This window comes from Narcine bancroftii, chromosome 9 (genome assembly GCF_036971445.1).
Source record: "Narcine bancroftii isolate sNarBan1 chromosome 9, sNarBan1.hap1, whole genome shotgun sequence".
In the NCBI taxonomy this organism is placed as follows: domain Eukaryota; kingdom Metazoa; phylum Chordata; class Chondrichthyes; order Torpediniformes; family Narcinidae; genus Narcine; species Narcine bancroftii.
The window spans coordinates 84,196,161-84,216,515 of NC_091477.1; the positions used below are offsets into that span (position 1 = coordinate 84,196,161).

The window sequence follows — 20,355 nt, forward strand, 5'->3', positions numbered from 1 at the left end:
GACATGACTTAGGTTTAAACTTACTAATTTTCTTTCATCAATTAGCTTCCCAAGAACAATTAAAACCTTTCAACAAATTCATCTTCAAAGCCAGGAATATTGGAAGGCAAATATGAACAATTATTTCGTTGTAAAAAGAGTACATGAGCTTGAAATTATTTGACAATTGTGTTGTGTGCCTATTTCTATTTACTGAAGTACAGGAAACTCATCTGGCTCATTTGATGATAGTTTAATGTTGTATTTGTGATTAACAGTACATCTTGGCCAACAGCTTCTTGTTGCCAATGTTTAATCAATCATCTGCTCTCAATTGTTCCTTTTCATTTCCACGAAAATAATAGTGAACACCATAAGCAATGCAATTATTTTGGCAGCAAATGTTGGATTGTTCTGTTTGGTCTCTGAGGCCAGACTTCATTGCAGTCTTCTAAATGCCTGATCTAACAGTACTTAATCTAAAACCTGAGGTAGAGTTTATCCCACAGAGGAAAGAGATGGGTGTATATATTTTGGTCATTTCACAGATTCAAGATGGCCCATCTATGCCCTTCCAGATTTAAAAAAAAATCTTTATTAGTTCCCAGCCTATACAGTCTTTATTTTTAACTAAAGTCCGGTCCACATCCTTGTGCATCTTTTCTGCAATTTCTTCAGTTTAATCACATTCCTCTTCAATGCTGAAACCTGGAAGAAAACATGCATTTTTTTAATTTTAAGGATACAAAACTGTAGAAGCCAATTCCAGCCATTGAAAAGTGTGCTTCCCATTAACACCCAATTAACCTACAAATCCCATACGTTTTGGAGGGTGGAAGGAAACTGGAGCACCCAGGAAAAACCCACATATGTCATGGGGAGAATGTACAAAGTCTTTACAGACACCACCAGATTCAAACCCTGGTCATAAGTGCTGTAATGCCATTACACTAAACACTATTCTCATTCACTGACAAAAGGCAAAGGAGGAAAAACCCAACACCCAACCCCAACCAACCAATTTTCCCCTGCAACCGCTGCAACCGTGTCTGCCTGTCCCGCATCGGACTTGTCAGCCACAAACTAGCCTGCAGCTGACGTTGACTTTTTACCCCCTCCATAAATCTTCGTCCGCGAAGCCAAGCCAAAGAAAGAAAGAAGAATTCTCATTGTGCAGTCCCTGTTGACAATGTTCAAGGATCAGCCACAATGCGAATTCAAAGCTGATGTCATTTGCTGTGTGTTCTTAGGCTTCAGGAGATGGTGTAGTCCAATCTTAACAGATTAATATTGCTGCACAATCCTAATCACAGATCCATTAACTTCTTGAGTATTTTCTTTCATTTGGTTATCAAAGTTTTTTTTAAATCGAGTTACAACATGCAAACTGGTCTGCACTTCTAACCAACCATTGAATCCTGCCAGGAAATTTCTCTGCCTCCAAGCACCACAGCAGATGCCTTTGGCATAGTGACTTTCTTGTGAGTCTATGTGCAAATTCTGTTGCTACAAATGATATGTATTATGTTACGTAAAATAACAGTTATTTGCATGAAATGAAAATGATTTCAGTTGTAGTTTCTGTAATCTTTGACTGAAATGAAAATTCGAATGCTTCCTATAAACAACTTCTGAAAACAAGACGCTTGTTTTCAAGACTGGATGGAATAAGAAAAGATTACTTTATTTGGAAAGAATCAACAAGTTAATGCTGTCACTTTATCTAAAGTGATAATTAGAATATCCTGACTGACATCTATGATGTAATTAAATATTGACTCTGAGCAATTCCCTCTCACTCATGGCAATGTTACTCTGTAGGTTAGGGGTGCTTCCTAGTACTCTGTCAGCAACATTTTAATGTTGGCAGAAATTCTGAACTGTATCTTTTCTGTGGAATTCACTGCTTCTGATAAGTTAAAGTAGTTAACTGCACTAGATTCAACACCTTTTATTTACTTATTTATTGTTTCTTTTGCATTGCTGATCATTTATGTGGCATTTTAATTTTGTTGCTTAAACTGAACCAAAACTGTATGTAACTTGATGGTTGATCACTTTATTTTGTATTCTTACAAAATATTGGCAAGACTGTATCAGGGCTTCCCAAACATTTTAGCTCACTGAACCATTTTGGGGAGCATTTGGTAATCATGGAGCTGCGGGATATATTAGTGCTTGAAAGGACACCAGTCGGGGACCAAGGGTCCCCCCTGCCCTGAACTCCAGTCACCGCTGGCTGTTCTGCCCAAAGTTCAACAACCATTTCTCCCCACAGATGCTGTCTGACCTGCAGACTTCCTCCACCAATTCTTTGTCTGCCCAATGATCCAGCATCGCCAGGCTTGTGTGGTTCTCAATAACTTCTTCATTCTCCTTTCGGTTCCATGGTGGGTCAAGACAGCATCCACTCAACTCCTCATCAAACCCAAACCCATGGTCTCAAGGCTCTTGTGGCCCCCTTTCCTTACGTATCATTCTTTTTTTAAAATTTTCCAAATCAAGTGTCTGGCTCCTAGATGAAGCCTATCCCCCACCTGTGTACAGTAGGAGGGGGAAAACCTACATGTTCTGGTGGTTGCTCCAGCACAGGCAGTCCAGCTGTGCTCCTGTGCCAAGGTGGCAAGCCATCACACTCTCACTTGTTTTAACAAGAAATGAGGCACCAGATCCAAATTGTTGCGATTGCACGTGTCCTGCCAATGAATGGATTTCCCTTCTACATACCCTTTCAGTTGCTCTTGAAGAAGCGGCACGTTTTGCACCATCAGTCAATGAGAAATGGAGCACACCACATAAGTGGGGGTAAAAAAAATTCAGAGCTAAAGAACTCCTGCTGTACTGATCACACATGGGGAGTGAGTGCGGTGGATTAGTTGGGAGGGAGCTCCCAGACCTGAGCCTCCATTGAGCCTGTCCACCTGCCGAGGTCACAATGGGCCACGGCCCAGTAATTGGCTGTCCGGGCGGGGAGAAGAGACGAAATAATTTTCCCCCTTCCATCATTCAGCCTGCTAATTGGTCCAGAACCCCACTGCTGGGCCCTTTGACAGACCGGCCAAACCTGGGCACTGATTGAAGCTGCATGGCAGGTATTGTGCAAATAAGAGGCCGAGGTGAGCGTCAGTGGAAGGTTGTGAACATCTCCCCCTCCCTCCCCCCCCCTGCAGCCACCATCTTGTTTCCCCCTCCAGCAGCCACCATCTTGTCTCCCACCTCCTGCCCCAAAAACCCAGAAGCAAATGGAATTAAAGACAGAGGTAAAATGTAATTTAAAGAAAAACAGATAGATCCCCATTATTTCTTCTGCAGAACCTGTAGGCCTTTCCACAGAACCCAATTTGAGAGAAACTGCTGCAGACGCTTTCATTCAGGAGTTGAATTTAAGAGTAGAACAAACTTCATATGAGAAGGAAATGCAAGTCAATATTAATATTGAAAATGGATATCAACTTTAGACTTTTAAGAAATTTGTTCACTTACCTGTCAATTGCCCATTAATATTTCCGAAAGAAAACATGGTACATTGAAACATTTCAACCTGATCTCCACATATTTGCATTGGGAGTTTTGTTTAGTCATGACAAAATCCTTAAAGTTTAGGTGAGTAGTTGTGGATGCTATTGTAGTTCTCCGGCACCCTTGAGTATTTAGTATCATTTATACAGGTTTTGAATTATCCACAAATATTGTTTTTTGACTTGTTTTTTGGAACATTTGTCTCTTGTTCTCCCACAATTCAAAACATTCTTTTCCTCACTATTGTTATTTTTATGTTGAATTCCATCCCAACCCACTTTTTTTAAAAAAAAGTCCCATTAGTTCAGCAAAAGGCCCTGGTTCAGGGTCTCAGATCCATTCAATTCATTTGTTCAGGAACCTTTGGGTTGTGTTTGTTTATGTGTCCTGGGGCAAAACTAGCAAAAGGCAGGTTGATTAGATGCCCTGCCACAGTAAAATTAGGTCTAATTTAATGTTAGTTGTTTTAGATGACGTAAAAGATTATAGTTAAGTAATCTATATGGGAATAACTGATGGAACACAGATGAATTAGTAATGAGTAAATAACAAAAATTGGATAAGATTCACAAATCTTTCAGCACTGATCTAATGTTAAATTATAATTACAAATGCAATGATCTCATATAATTGAGCTTAGTGTAGATATTGTGTGCATTGGTTCAATCCTTTATTTTCTCTAATCTTAACTACTAATTCTTGAGTCACAATTGCAATTCATTGTGCAGACATCACCTTTTTCCGCTTTGATTTTAAATGTTTGCTTTCGATTTGCAGTTGTTCAATATTCTATTCTATGCAGAAATTTTGCTATAATTTTTGTCATAGACCAGCAACAATAGAAATTCACCAAGACACTTATTTAAAAAATAATAATATATTTATTAAGAACTATTAATAATGTAACAACTTAACTTAAATCTAAACTTTACTCCCAATTATCCACAAATACTTATGTGTTGGTGGGGGGGTTACCCAAACCATTACAGCTTAGGCACAATTCTGAAAAGTCAATTCAAAGTTCTGTCTTAGAAATCCTGTGTTGAAATTCAGAACCTTTAAACTGATGTTCAGAAGTAATTATGCAGTAGGTGAAACACTGAATCATCAAACTATTCTAAACTCACAAATTTTTATCGAGTTGCTTCCAGAGAAATATTTTTAATACGAATGATCGTCACAACTACCCTCTTTCTTGTGTAGGGGTTACGAGACTTGTGACTTCCACGAACCCAAATGACCATTAGGATGATCACGATCCAAATACAGGAGTGATCCTGTTTCCTTTACCCAGACATGGGTAAATCAAAATGACCATTACAATAGTCACAGCAGATCATTGTTTTCCCCCTGACAAGGAGAAAACATCAGCAATGTCCATCTCACACAAAGTTACTTTGTTTCTGTCTTTTCAAATGACTGGCTGATGATACTGAGTGCTGCTTCTTCAAGTGTCTCAATCACATGATTGCTTGATCAAATACTGGTTTCAATTTCCATTTCCCAAAAGCATCAGTCATAAACATATAAGTCCTCACCAGATTTTTTTTTCCTAAGATGAACAATCCATTGTTATAGCCTTTAGTTGAGACTATCAATTCTGTTTATAGCTTGAACTTGGGTGTCTCTGCAGCTATTCAGAATGTTGTTATGAATTCTGTGAGTGTTTGTACACTGTTACAACCCCCCAAAGTAATGCACTAAAAAAAAAACAGAAGCCTTCAACATAATTCAGAGAATGTGGCGATCAAGTTGAGGATTTTCAATACATAATTGTTTGTCAAACTGTTGATATTTGACCAGCACTCTACACCATCATAACTCGATGCTTGCTCTGAAAAGGGAAAGGGTGTGAATTTCATTCCATTCATGTGATAAGTTTCTTGTGGGAAGCAGGATTTCTCTCAAAGTTATGAAGGCAGAGCAAGAGAACACTGAAGAAGATTAATGTCAAAGCTGTTTGCCCTAGGATAAACTGTATGTTAATGAAGAGGCTAATCGCAACATTTTGCCTTTCTATTTCAAATCCAAATATTTAAGCTATCTGAACTCATTTTGATCACCGTTCCAACAGGACAACAGAACGAAAAGATTCAATCAATGTGGTTTCCTCCTTTGACCTTATGATTCTCTGTGACTTCTTGGTGCAACTCGTTTACATCCCAACCTGTTACCTTGAGTATTAGTACAGTGAATTTAAAACTTTAGCTTAAAGCTGAATAATTATTGAGCCATATTAGGCTCTCTGAGGAAACACCAAATGTTGTTTTTCAACAGTGGGGAGAGGGGGGACTGGAATCCAAGAGTTCAAATCATCCCAAGGCAATTTTGCAAAATCATTAATGTTAGATAGCTGCAAATTATCCAACAACATACTGTGTAATGGGAGAACCTGGAGAGATGGATGATTTTGTTTATTTTCATTTAAATTAAGCTGGCATGTTGAGTCATTGCACCAAGAGGTGCTCCATTGAGCCATTCAGATCAGAGGGGTGCAAGTTCAAATCCCAATTAGTCTTTAGTTTCATAACTGGAGCCACCCAGCAGTGGATAAAAATCAGTTATATTTGCAGTCTAACGCTGACCTGAGGCACTAACCAATTATTGTTTCTGGGGTGCAAATGTGTAGATTTTTAGTCTTGAGCCTTGCATGTTTGAATTGTCATCCTTTATTGTATGAGTTCATAAAACAATGGCCAATTTGGATGAAGTGTCACATAATTGTTCATATGAGAGAAGGAGAAAGTGTGTTTGTACAATAGTTTGTACCATTCTATAATCCTCCAGTACTTTGTCAATGTTTTATCATTAATTCAGCCAAAGATGAAAGGCATTACAGCCTGCAACTATAAAGGTTACAGTTGCATCAACAGAGGGATGTATTGTTTTTGCATAAGTGGTAGCTTTAGTCTAGGGGTCTCCAAAGTGGTTAATATCGATCTCTGGGGTTGAAAAATGCCAGGGGGTCAAAAGGGGGTTGATAAACACCAGAGAGTCAATTGAACTTTTGGGCTCAAAAGAATTGTAGAGCCCAAAGTCCCTGCTCGTGCCCAGGAGTCCGATGTTGAGAACGGAGTCACCATTGCTGACTCCGGCTGCAGCCGACGCTGAAGTCTTGGACCCAGCTCCATTTGGCATCTTCGCGGACAAAAGCAAAGGTTTTTTTTTTAACTATTATTGTAATCACTTGCTTGATTGTTGTAAAGCCTTAGCTTTATTTCCAATTATGTAGTGAAAATCTACTCAATTATTATTTATTTCTTTTTGGTACATTCCTGTGGGTCTATGCATTTTTATTTATTTTTTTGTACATACCTGGGGGTCTATAAGGGATCAAGGCTCCATGAAGGGGTTGATGATCTAAAAAGTTTGGGGAACTCTGCTTTAATCCAAAAGAGTAATAATTTTAGCATCTTGGTGTTCAAAAGCAAATAACTAAAATTATGAAAAAAATCAGAAAGAGCAATGTTGAATTCTGTAATAAAATGTGGTGTAGCTTCAAACAAGAACTTTAAAAAAGTTTTATTCGTGAAATATGAGTTACATTTAAAGTTCAATGTTCAGATTTATTGTCGGAGTGCATACATGACATCACATTCAACTCTGAGATTCTTTTTCCCGCCGGCCAGGTGGAATTTGTACTTATAGGTAGAGCAAAAAAAAACTGTTCTCAAGAAAAGATAGGAATTTAAAGAAAGGAAGAAATGTAAACCCAAGCTATGTGCAAACTAAATTTGTGTAGAAATTAAATGCTCTGGAAAGAATGATGTGTATTAAAATAATTGTAAGGGCTATAGTGAAATGAAAACATTTGTCTTGCCTCCATGTCTGATATGTGTAAAAACTGTGTGCCTGGTTTGTGTCCTGATAGGTTGTAAGTGCATTGCATCAATTACTGTAGCGATTTGATTACAGCAACCATATGATGATCAATATCTGTATTAATAGGACAGAAAATCTATTGGTTCTAAAAACCTGAGTCACTCTATTGAGTATTTGGAAAATTCCGTGGATTGAATAGTCATTAATGAATTTTGATGAACGGAAAACCTTGGAATGTGACTTTTCATTTTCATTTTGCACTGGGGACAACAATAAAAATGTTTCTTATCCTTTCTGCATAATTATGGAAAAGTGACTAACATGGTATTTGTGATGCAATGAGACAAATAATAACTTATTTACAAGCAGCACACTTAAACCCATTTACAAGTGGCTACATTTTGTGAGAGGATGAATACTCCATCCAATCTTTCCAAATGCTATATTGTATGAAGCAGGCACACCACATGATTCTCTTGTCCAACTGGTGTACACACACATGCCCCTTACAAATATGCTAATTTTTACTTTTTTTTGTAAATAAATGATGTAAAAATATCAATAAATGCATTTAATGAACAATAATATTAAAACATTTTTGCAGTATTTTTTTGATTATAAATCATCAACAAATTTGTTCCTGGGTGTGGCTCAGTGAGCAGCAGGTGGTGCTGCAGCCTTGCAGTTCTACTGGCCTGGGTTTGATGCTGACTTCACTGCTCTCTATGAGGAGTTTGAACATCCTTGTAATCAAGTTGGTTTCCTGTGGATGCTGGTTTCTTCCCACAGCTCAAATACCTGCTGGTTGGTAGCTTAATCAGCCAATGTAAATTAACCATTTTGTGAGTGGATTGCAGGAGGATTAGATGATTGGATTTTCAGGGAAAATGGAATTGCTGGAATTCCTCTGAGAGCTGTCATTGACTTGCTGGCCTGCATGATGTTTCTCTACATTGCATGAAAGTAGGTGAAACGAAGCACAAGAATTCAGGTCTTGGAACCATTTTTGAAATCTTCCAATCTCCTTACAGATCTTAGTGTTCAATCATCTTTTTGACTGTTTGGTTCGGTACTTGACTCTAAATTTGGTAGGACCTGCATTCTTTGAGGAATTTGTTAGATTGGTCCTTCACTTAATAAATTCTGCACTAGATCCATCTTGGCTACAACTTCATGATTCACTCTCTGGCCTTGATTAAAGCAAAGATCATTTGACCTCTGTCACTAATTTCAAGGAAATGTCTTTAATCAGATTAACTACAACACATGACCAATGATTTAGCCAATCATTTTAATTCTCTACTTTGCTCCCACTCTGGTTTCTCTGTCTTTGACCCTCTTAAAACAGTAATAATGAAGCCTGAGATAAACTCAAGTAAAGAGACCTCATTTTCCAACTAGGTATATCACATCCTATACACCAAACACTAAATTCAACAATATCTGATAACCACCCTTTCCAGTTTGTCTCAGAACTGGCTAGCTCTGACTTTAAGGTCTATTGCAATGACTTAAGGACATTAATTTGCAATAGAAATCCCATTTCACACTTCTCAGATACTAGGTGACCTGTTACTTCCAACATCTTCTGATTTCATTCCATTCATCTAACTCTTGGCTATGCAAACCTGTGGTTCCTCACTCGCACATATATTATCTCAAGCTTCTAGCGTGATTAAAAACATGAACAAATTTGTTTTGCTTGAAACTGTGTTGCTTCTGATCCATCAATGGCATTCGGTACTGCAATGATCTTACCCATTCCTCCATTCTTGATTTGGGATCTAAGATTAGTGGACGTAGCTTAAGATTTGTTTTTGGGTCATTTTCAGTAAAAATGAGGAATTTCTTGCTTATAAGCATCATTATCCAAAATACTTTTTTCTTGGTTGATGTTCAAAATTGTCAGCTTCACTGTGACTTTGCATTCCTCGCTGACTTGGGGAGTTAAACATTTAAACTCCACTGCATAATTTAGGCATACAGTAGAATCGAAACTGGGATTTCAGAGATGTTTCTGAGCAATTTTTTTTTAAGATGCTGCTTTCAGCTGAAGCGCATATGTATGTGCCTGTTTAGGTGAATGCGAGATGTGAAGAGGTGCAAACAGATCCCCTGGCTTTCTGAGAAATAGCTATTCCTCAGGAAACACCAACAGTTTAAACTCGCAGTATTTTTGTTTCATTTTTTTTCAGCACTCAGTGTGTAAACTTATTTTTTTGTTCGATCGCAACTGTCTTGCAAAAGGGATGAATTTCCACCCCCCCCCCCATAACCATCATGTGACTAATCAAAAAACGATCCCATAACTTCATATCACGAAGACCAACTTCAATTCACACACGGTAATGGAATGAACAAGGAGAGCTTCATTCATTCTACTTTTCATGCATTTCGTGTTACTGCACTTTCTGCCAATTTATCATTCAATATGCTTTTATTTAAGCAAGTGATGCAAACTTGTGGTCACCTATCACAAGTTCTGAAAGGAAATGCATTATCCCTAGGAACAGCCTTGGCTCCAGTACATTTTAAGGCCTTAGCAAGTAAGTAATGTTTTAGGTCTTTGCAGCAACCTTCAAACTATTTCTTGAGCAAAAAATATGTACATTTCAGAATTTGTACATTTCAGAATTTGCTTCTGTCATCTGACAATGTCTAATAATATCTTAAGATCTTCTTGTGATAGTACAGACTATTACCAATGTGTATATGTACAAATGAACAGATGGTAGTGTAGGATGACTGTGATTGGCTGAGAGTGTAGCCACACCTACTGGCAGGTCTTAAAGGATTGCTCCTAGCCAGACCAGGTCATTCTGGACTGGTCGACCTACTTGTGATATGCTCCAGTCTTTTAGTTAATAAAAGCCTTGGTTTGGATCAACAGGTCTTTGGTTTTTTCGACGCGCATTACACTCCTTTTCTGTGTTAATGGCAAATAATATGCCATCTTGGTTACACAAGCAAAGATCCATTCTATGTGATATTTTATCATTTGTGGCTTGGGCGATCTGAGGCATTTGAGTAGCCACGTTTGCATGTATTACTGCTGAACAACTTCATTCTATTCACTGGTGTGTAGAACTATTTCTCGCTGACTTTAAATACGTCACACTTTTCTAACTTTAAAAATAAATCTTGTGAAGTGGGTAGTTGTTGACTGTCATTCAGCTTGATTTAGTATAACTTTGTATTCATTGTACAGCCAGCCACATGATCTGCCTTGGGCACACACATTATTTGTGAGACCTGCTCATTCTGGTTTGCTTTCACCAGCATTTCATTTTGTTCAACCTATCTAATTCCTTCTCAGTTTGATTCTTTAGGGTATGTAGGACTAATCTGGATTTGGAATAAACAGTCATTACATCTGATATTATATAAATGTATAGATTGAACCTTCCAGAGTGGATTTGAACAAGTGTTTGTGCATTTATAATAATGCACCAAGGTGCAACTTTGAAGTTTTAATAGTGAAAATATTCTTGCAGTCCAGTTTGAGTTTCCTCAGTATAACTTTTTTCTGCTAACAACATCTGGTGGAACTTGAGATATTATCCAGCATTTTGCAGCTGTGCCAATCAAGATTCTATTTGGAAGTCTTTTGACTTAGACAAATGAGATGTGAAGAATTTGTTCCTGGGAAATACCACATCATTTATTTTGAGTGCTATAAATTGACCTAACACTTGCCAAATGAGATCCAATTTTGTCTTTTCGCAATCAGAAAGGGAAATGACAATCCTTGATATTGTTTGTCATAATTTTGCACATGAAGTGAGATGCAGCACATACATTTCTAACAAGATAATGCTTTACATGTAAGACAGCAGTCTTAAAAATCAATTTGAGTGCTGAGACTTCAAGCTGTCACACAGAATGTTCTGCACCATTGTTACATTGTATAAACAGGAACACCTATAATTATTGTGTCTAATTGGATCACAATATTCAAACACAAGGAATGGAATGAGAAGTCTTAAAGGCACACGACAATTTTTTTTCCTAAAATGATTCTGAAGAAAAATGAAAAATTGTCTGAAATATATATGACTAACCATCCCTCAAATGGTCACATAGACTTTCAGAAAGCTATAGATTAGCTGTTAATTTTAAATTGAGAGTAAGAATGAGTATTAAGTAAAGGTTCCTTTATTGACACGTAATACTACATTTAGAATGTAATATGCATGAAATTCTTTAACTTTGTCTACCGTAAGGAAGATAGAGAGTCACCACTTTGTCAAGTCCTGCTCACAGAAATGGCTCCAGCAAGGAACAAACCATGACCCCTGATTTACAAGATCAATGCTCCAACTACTGAGTTATCAGAGTCAATATAATAGAGAAAAGCTTTTTATTGGAATTTAGCTGGGACTGCTCAAGTGTTAATTACAGTAATAATGAAGGAGGAAACATTTTGCTCAATTTAATATTTTTCAAATATTATTATGTCACTAGTATTTTGTATATCTTACTAGTGCAGATTTTAAAAACAATAAACACCCTGATTCTTCTTGCAAATCGTTTTGCAAATACAGAGTTTTGCTAACAAAAATATGACGATTTGCTTCATGGTTATTTTGAATTACAGAGTGTATGTGATACCTGATAGAAGAGTATTCATGCTCAGTGTGTAGATATTATACATTATTTATTTTGTTACTGAAAGAAAATCACCTCTGATCTGGTCATTACATCATATGTGTAATTAAAATATATATTTTAAATGACAGCTATAATAATAAAATGTTCGCATATTCACTCAAGATCTTTCTTGCTGTTATCATTATCTTTTCACACTGTGCTACTTGACAAGTGAAAATGTCTCACAGTAGTTCTTAATATTGGAGCAATGTATTGTTTTCTTAGACTAATTAAAACAAAAAATACACCAATAATGTAATCAGAATATATTTTAAATGGTATAACTATTAAAATTACTATACATTCACTCAAGATTCTTTCTTTTTTCCAAACTGTTACCTGATACAGTAAAAATGTCTCACGATACTTAATAACATTATTGAAATGTGTAATAATTTCTCAGACTAAATAATTAAAGCAACAAAAAAAAAAATCAGCCCTGACTCTGTGGAAAAGTTTGCACCCCAGACCAGATGTGCCAGTGGAAACTGCACACTGGCTCTACTAAGTCCACATTCCTCATTCCCTAGCTGTAAGGGACAAAAGAAAACATAATAGATCCTAAATTTAAAAGCTTGCTACTCCAATAATAAACTTCATATTTTGTAATAACCTTAACTGTGATTGACTGCTATAAATTAATTTATGAAAAAAGTCAAGGATTCCTTGCCTAGAGTGTCATTATTTCAGTGCACAGACACAAATATGTATTATTGTGAAGATCAAATAGAGAATTTACCATCCATGTTTTCGTGCCATAACGATAACCTCCACGAGGGTGAATATCATTTGTATGTTCATGTTTCTGGCAGTCTGGATGCAGACCTTTCCAGTGGCCATTTGCTCCCTCTCAAAGACACAGGTATAGAGTTTCTTTCAGGGAATTACACTTCTTATGACCCCATTGCTTATAAAACATGTTAGTTAATAGGGAATGGATGGGAATGAGCCTGAGTGTTTGATCAGGAAATCCTGCTCTGGGTATAGAGAAGGAAAATTCAATTAGTAACTCCAGTGACAAGAGACCAGAGCCACACAATCAATACAATCAGGATTGGCAGGAAATGTTTCTCTCTGTGTTTGAAAAATTAATGGGTAATATAAAATTAGAAAATAAAGTGTGTGAAATAATCTTGATAATGAAAGGTCACCTCAGAAGAGTGAAAGAACATTAATTCTCAGTTTGTAAAGTTAATTAATTTTTTAAACTTAAAAATGTTATAGTGACTTCAAATATATTAACAGACAATATTTTCAACTATTTTACTTAAACTTTTTTTAAGAACCCTGAAGTTAATTGTGTCAACCAACTGTGACATTAAACCATGAATGGATGTAATTCAACATGTCAGTTTAAAATCTAAGAATACTGTCAAAGTACTATTTTTATTTTTGTTGAGAACCCATGAATTTTTCTTCAAGATCTTAAGTATTTTATTTGTACAATGGCAACTTTATATGCTGTGTACTTTTACTGCAAGTGATAATAAAGCTATTTGGAAGTAATTTCACATCTTAGGCCATTTTTTTTTTACTGTGTTGATATCCACAGTATTTCATTTTTATCAAATTTAACAAATAGTTTTTCTTGAGAACAAAAACCTGAAAATCATCCAGATTTCTGTCCACAGTATAATCTTTTCTTCCAGTATCTTATGATATCACCAATTTCGAATCTCTTTGGGGATTATAATAACGTATTTGTAAGCCAGCCAAGGTAAACCATTGAAAATGTAATACAGCGTTTAAAGGTTTGATTTTAAGAACTGACAAAGATATGGATCACTGGGTTTGCTGAAGCTGCAGCTTGAGCCAATTATTAGTGTCATCTTGAGCCAATTTAATCACTCCGAGGGGGATTCATGGGGGGTGGGTGCAAGTGTTGGTCATGCATCCTGAATAAAACTTCTCCAAATGTGATTGTAAACTATGGTGGACGTCCTACCCTGAGTTTATGCTAACCATTACTTTTCAGTTATCGTCGGTGTTAAAAGGTGATCTGAACTCTAATGTTTGTAAATGCTAAAAAGCGTAAAATAAATTTCTGTAATTCTTCAATCATTATTGAGATTAAAAATATATATATCTAATCTTTATTTCATCCCAGCCTGCATGGAATCCATGCCAGACAATTTGGCTTAATTTGGCTGTCATTAACACACACTAATATTGGGACAAAGTTTCTTTTTGTTTTGAAGAAGACTTAGTCACAGCTGAATGACCAGGAGAACAGTGGCCAGACAATATATTATTCAATTTAGCTTTTAATTATCCCATATAATTTCTTAAATGGCTGCTAATAAAACTGTGTCAACACTGACCAGGAGAATTTGACAAACTTTTTTATAATGTTCCCCCTGGGCACATAGTGGTCTGTTTAGAAACCCATTCTAAAAGAAATAGTATTTGTAAAAAGACACAATTTCTCAAGCCAGCTGTCAATAAGCTTTGGTGATATAAAGTAGAATTTGATACAAGTATATAAATTGAGTCTCCTTATCACTTAATATTTACTGCAGTAAATAAGCTTTTGGCAGCAATTATGTTTTTTTACATAGAAGTTGCATAATTTTTCCATTCTGAAGTCTCTCCCTACCTTGCGGGAGTGGCCATTCACACAGGAATGACTAAAACTCCAAATGTATCACACTACACGTTTAGGTAGAATATCGGAAGTGTGGTAATCAAGGAGGCAGGACTTGCAACACTGCTGTGGCGACTTCGACCTCAAAGTCTGATGTATGTGGGATGTACAGCACTATTGCAGCAATGTCAGGTGTGACGTGAATCGCATGTCATCAATACGTGCTATTCATTAGCCCATTGTTCACGGCATGCCTGCAGTTAACTGGAAATCTACTGGGGGTTGAGGAGGTAAAATGTCAGAACAGGAATGACTCCTTTATGTTCCTTTGATAGAATTTGCATGATTTTACTGATCTGAGGAATGTCAGAGGTCTCGACATTGTTCATTCACACACGAACAACCAAAACTCAAAATCTCCATTTCCTTACACGAGTTTGGACAGCATACCAGAAGTGTGGTAATTAAAGAGGCGGGACTTACAACCCGCACCATTGATACGTGCTATTCATTAGCCCGAAGTTCATGGAATGCCTGCAGTTAACTTTAGACTGCAGGCATTTTATGATATTTACTATGGGTCGAGGAGGTAACATATCAGAACGGGAATAGCACCATCATTCCCATTCCGATCATTTTAAGACTGCATATGGTAATAAACACCTGTATAAAAAATACATAAATGTGTACAGTGTTATTTCTACATTTCTTATGGATCATAGAATATTCTATTTGAAAAATATGCTTGCGGAGGAGATTTCTGTTGCATTTATAAGAAAATTAGTACTGTATGTAATAGTGGCAGTTACAATTGTCCTGTGCTAATGAGTTAACACAAAAAAATGTTATAACTTTATAGTCTCTTGTTACTCTTCATTAAGGATATACATTCCATTCATTCCTTGATATTTCATCTTTCAACTTATTTGTAAATGCATTTTACAATCATTACCATTAACCAATGGTGTAAAAGAGTGTCCAGCATTTCAATGGGAGGAACCTTGTGAAGGTGTAAAGGCAGCATTCATGGGAAATACTGAAAATGCTTGAAAACTTTATAGTCAGTGATCATTGTTAGATTGTGATATGTAAATGTATATCCAAGTATCATTTTGTTTTTCAATATTTCTTTATCATTCATTCTTCCATTGCTTAATTTCTTTCCATCACCCAATGCTATTCTACCATTCTATTCCTTTTTTTTGTCTCTATCTTTATCTTTTACATTCCTCTATAATTTAACATTTTTAGTCTTTTTACATATTGTTTTCTATCATTAACATTTTCCCCCTTTGTTCTATTTCTCTTTTGTTAGTTAAACAAGAAATTCTACAGATGCTGGGGTTTATGTTTCTTTCCATTCCCATACATCTTTCTCATTCTCCCGCTCACTCAACCTCACCCTCCTTCTCTCACTCTCTCCCTCTTTCTCCCTTCCCCTTCTACTATTCCTCTCGCTCTCCCTCTACCTCTCGCTTTCCACCTGTCTCTCACTCTCACTCCCTCCCCTCCCCTCTCTCCCTCTCCCTCCCACCCCTCTCATTCCCTCCCCTCCCCCTTTTCCTCCTTCCACCTCTCTCACTCTCTCCCTCTCCTTTCTCTCATTCTTCTCTCTCACTTTTCCTTTTCTCTCTTCCCTCGCTTTCTCTACCCTCTCTTTCTCCCTCTCTCCCTCCACTTTACAACTCCACCCCCTCTCCTACTCATCTCCATCCCTCCTCTCCCTTCCTTTCATCCTTTCTCTCTCCTCCTCTCTCCCCACGCTCCTCTTCTCTTGCTGCTATTACACCATCCTTTTTCCCCTCTCTCTTCCCTTTCTCCTCCCTCTCCATCTTCCCCCTTTCCCAACCCCCACTTTGCCCTCGCCCCCTCCCCCTCCCCTTCTGCCCTTTTGCCCCTCCACACTTTTGCCCCTCCCACTTTCACCCCTTCCCTCCTTTTGCCCCTTCCCCCTTTTGCCCCTTCATCCCTTTCTCCTGTTTCCCTCTCACCTCTCAATATCCCCTCACAACACCCCCTCTCTCATTCCCTCCTCTCTCTCATTCCCCCTTCTCTCATTCCCCCTTCTCTCTCAATCCCCCTCTCTCAATCCCCCTTCTCTCAATCCCCCCTCTCTCAATCCTCCTTCTCTCAAACCCCCCTCTCTCAATCCCCCTTTCTCATTCCCTCCTCTCTCATTCCCTCCTCTCTCATTCCCTCCTCTCTCATTCCCTCCTCTCTCATTCCCTCCTCTCTCATTCCCCCTTCTCCCAATCCCCCTCTCAAACCCCCCTCAATCCCCCTTCTCTCAATCCCCACCCTCTTTCAATCTTCCCCCTCTCTCAATCCCCCCCACTCAAATCCCCCTCAATCTTCTCTCTCTCCCTCCCCTCTTTATCCCCCTCCCATCTCCCATCTTCCCTCTCTCCCCCCATTTCCCTCTATGGACTCTCTTCCCCCTCCTCTCTCCCTCCTTCCCCCTCTCCTTCCCTCAGCTCCCCCTCTCTCTCCACTCCCCATGCCTCTCTCTCCCCACCACTCTTCCCTCCCCTATCTTGCTCCCTGCCCCCCCTCTATCTCCATCTCCCCTCTCCCTATCTCTCTCTCCCTATTTATCTCTTCCTTCCTCTCTCCCTTCGCTTTCCTTCCCTACCTTTGTTTCTCCCCTATCTCTCTTCCCTCACTTATCTCTCTGTCTCTGCCTTCTCTCTCTCCCCTCCCTCTCTCTCTACACGCCCCCAACTCTCTCCTCTTACCTCCCTTTCTCTCTCCTCCACTTCTCCCTCTCCTCCATCTCTCTCCTGTCCTCTTCCACTTTCTTCTCTTTCTCTTCCCTCCCCCTCTCTCCCCTCCCCTTTCTCTTTCCCCTCACCTCCTCCTCTCTCTCCACCTCTTTCCTCTTTCTCCTCCCCATCTTTCTCAGCTCTCTTTGCACTTCCTCCCTCTCTCTTTCTCTCTCCCTCCAGTCTATCTTTCCCTTCCATCTCTTTCTCTCTCTCTCTATTTTTCTCTTTCTCTCTCTCTCACACAACTTCCCATATGGATTAGTAAAAATGGTGAGAAAGATATTTTGACTTGAGAAATGTATAGACAGAATAGGTATAGAAGGAAGTTTTTTTTCAAATAACTGACATGGGGGGATTGAGAGGAGAAGACACTTTTTAATGCAGCAAATGATTAGAATTTGCCAGGGTGATCGTGGAGGCAGATTCATTGTGTTGTTTACTGGGGTTCTGAATGAGAAACTGGAATGAAAGACGTTTTGGGTTATTGGAAGAGGGCTGGGAAGTGGGGCAGCTAGATTGTTAATGTATATAGCCTGTATAAACTCAAAGGACCTTTTTACATGTTGTTATCTTTCTGTAATTTCCCCTGCCATTCATACTGCTCAGTACAGTTGTAGTGTCATACCTGCAGTGTTTATCCATCCACGCATTTGCAGGTGGGATATGAGGAAAATATGAAATGGTGACTGAAGGAAATTTTCCCTTCAGGACAAATGGAGCTCACGCAGAAATGAAAGAATGGGCTTAAAAGGATCATGTAGGGTGACCCAGACACAGGAATGGATAGAACATTGGACAACTGACATGGAATGCACAACAATAATGGACTGCTGTGAGGTGGGGTTTTTTAATGTTTTATTTTAATTTTCATCGACTCGTAAAATTCAAACAAACAATATAATCTTTTTTAACATTCCTGTAACATACAAAGTCTGTATTTATTCCCCCACCTCCCTATCACCCCCCCCCCCCCCCACACCCCCATACAATTGAAAATACATTCAATTAAATTATATCGATACAAATTCTGGTGGGGTCAAAAACCCCTGCAGAAACCTTGGAGAAAAACTAATCAGAAAGACTAAGTAATCAAGGACAAGAAATTTAATAAGAACTTTAAATTAAATTAAACTAAATTAAAAAGAAATTATTAAAAAACTCAAAATGAAACTGAAAGAAACATGTATCCTGCATCATGTCCCACTTCTTTGATCACATTCATTTTCCTGCTGGGACAGGTTGCTACAGAACCACTATTTTGAAGTGTGGGGACTAATCAATCTGTGTGCCAATATATTTCAAGTAAGTTTGCCACACTTTAACAAATGTGTCATGTTTCTTCCTTAGATTGTACGTGATTTTCTCCAGAGGAATGTAAATCTCCATTTCCATATTCCATCATGTGGTATTTAGTTGGTAGTCAGACTTCCACGAAACCACTATACCCTTTCTGGCTACTGCCAAGATGACCCTCATGAACAAAATTTGGTATTTGGATAGTCTAAAACTCACGTTCCCAATGTCTCCCTAAAGGTACACTTCCGGATCTTGTGGAAAATCTACTTTTAATTTTTTTTTTTTAGGATGCCCCCCAGGCCTTCCCAGAAAGATCTTACCTTTGTGAATAGCAAGGTGGAGTGGACAAAAGTTCAACCTCGACATCACATCTAAAGCACATTTCTGAAATGTCAGGCTTTTTTTGTGTAATTTTTGTGGTGTGAGATACATCTGGTGCAAGAAATTGTATTGCACCAACCTATATCTGGCACAGATCTTACCACTATTCTTCATTGATTGTTGTGCCCAAGTCCAACTCACATCTCTCCCTCGACCTGTGTAAGCCTGTCTTCAGGCCCTCACTTTGGAATATGTAATATATTTTAGAGATAAATTTACACACATTCCCTTGTCAAATTAGAATCTCCACATTACTCCATCTAGGTAGGGTCATAGATGGTCCCAATATTTCCCTTAAGAAAGATCTTATTTGCAGATAGCAGTAGAATGTTCTATTAGACAAAACATTTGTTCCTCAACCACTCAAATGACATGAGCTGCCTTCGCTTGTAACAATCCTCAATTCATCGGATCCCCTTCTGACACCAGGTGTCCAGGATTTTATTACCCAGAATCAAGGGTATTAATTTGTTCTGGGTCAAAGGCATTTTGGGAGATAACCCCACTTTCAATCCAATATATTGATTCATTCTTTTCCATTTCTGAAGTATATGCTTTATGGGATTATCCATTTTCTTTGAAATTAATTTATTGTCCCATTTGTATATAAATTCTCCTGCTATCTTTTCACTTACCACATGTAGTCCAATTTTGCCCAGGAGGGAGGCTCCCCTCCTTCAAAGAGTGAGGTGATAAATCTTGCCTGGGCTGCCCAGTAATATTTTTTGAAATCAGGTAATTTTAAACCCCCCAAAATTATAGTCCCATGGAGATTCTAGCTACTCTTCCATTCCACAGGAACCTTCTGACACATTCGTTGAGCATCTTAAAAAAACACCCTGGGACAATTAAATGGGTAACTATTGAAAAAGATACTGGAGCTTTGGCATCACCTTCATTCTGACACAATTAACTCTGCCCACCAGTTTTTGGTGATGGACTGGGCAATGTGAAGGCATTCTGGGTGATGGCACAGTGCACCACATGTGGTCAAGAGAAAATGAGTTGGCAAGGATCTAAAATTGAGAGAGCAACATAGTGCTCAATCAAACCTGAAAGAATAAAGGATCAGTGAACCTTGTTGGAGGAACCTGTAACAGGGATGAATGGTCTGTAAAGGAAAATATCCAAGGAATGCACAACCATAATGGGCCACTGGGTGAAGCATAGCATTTGGTCATGGGCTGGGCAACGTGAGGGCCTGTGGGATAATGAAATGGTGCTCATCTCATGGTTATGCTGGACAAGGTTGGCAAGGGCATGAAAGGAAGATCAAGTGGGGAGAATAGGGTGTTTCGATGTGGACTGGTTAACGTGGAGAGATATTGGGTGAAGGGGTAGCGCATGAGGTCAGATAAA

At 38.3% G+C, this 20,355-nt stretch overlaps 1 long non-coding RNA gene across 1 annotated transcript in view; it reads right to left on the bottom strand.

The window, feature by feature from the left end:
• Window positions 1–249: 249 nt before the first annotated feature.
• LOC138742373 (uncharacterized) overlaps window positions 250–20,355 on the bottom strand; it is a 97,834-nt gene continuing 77,728 nt past the window's right edge. Inside the window, exon 3 of the long non-coding RNA XR_011344117.1 lies at window positions 250–687. This is a non-coding gene — a long non-coding RNA (uncharacterized lncRNA). The remainder of the gene's footprint in view (window positions 688–20,355) is intronic.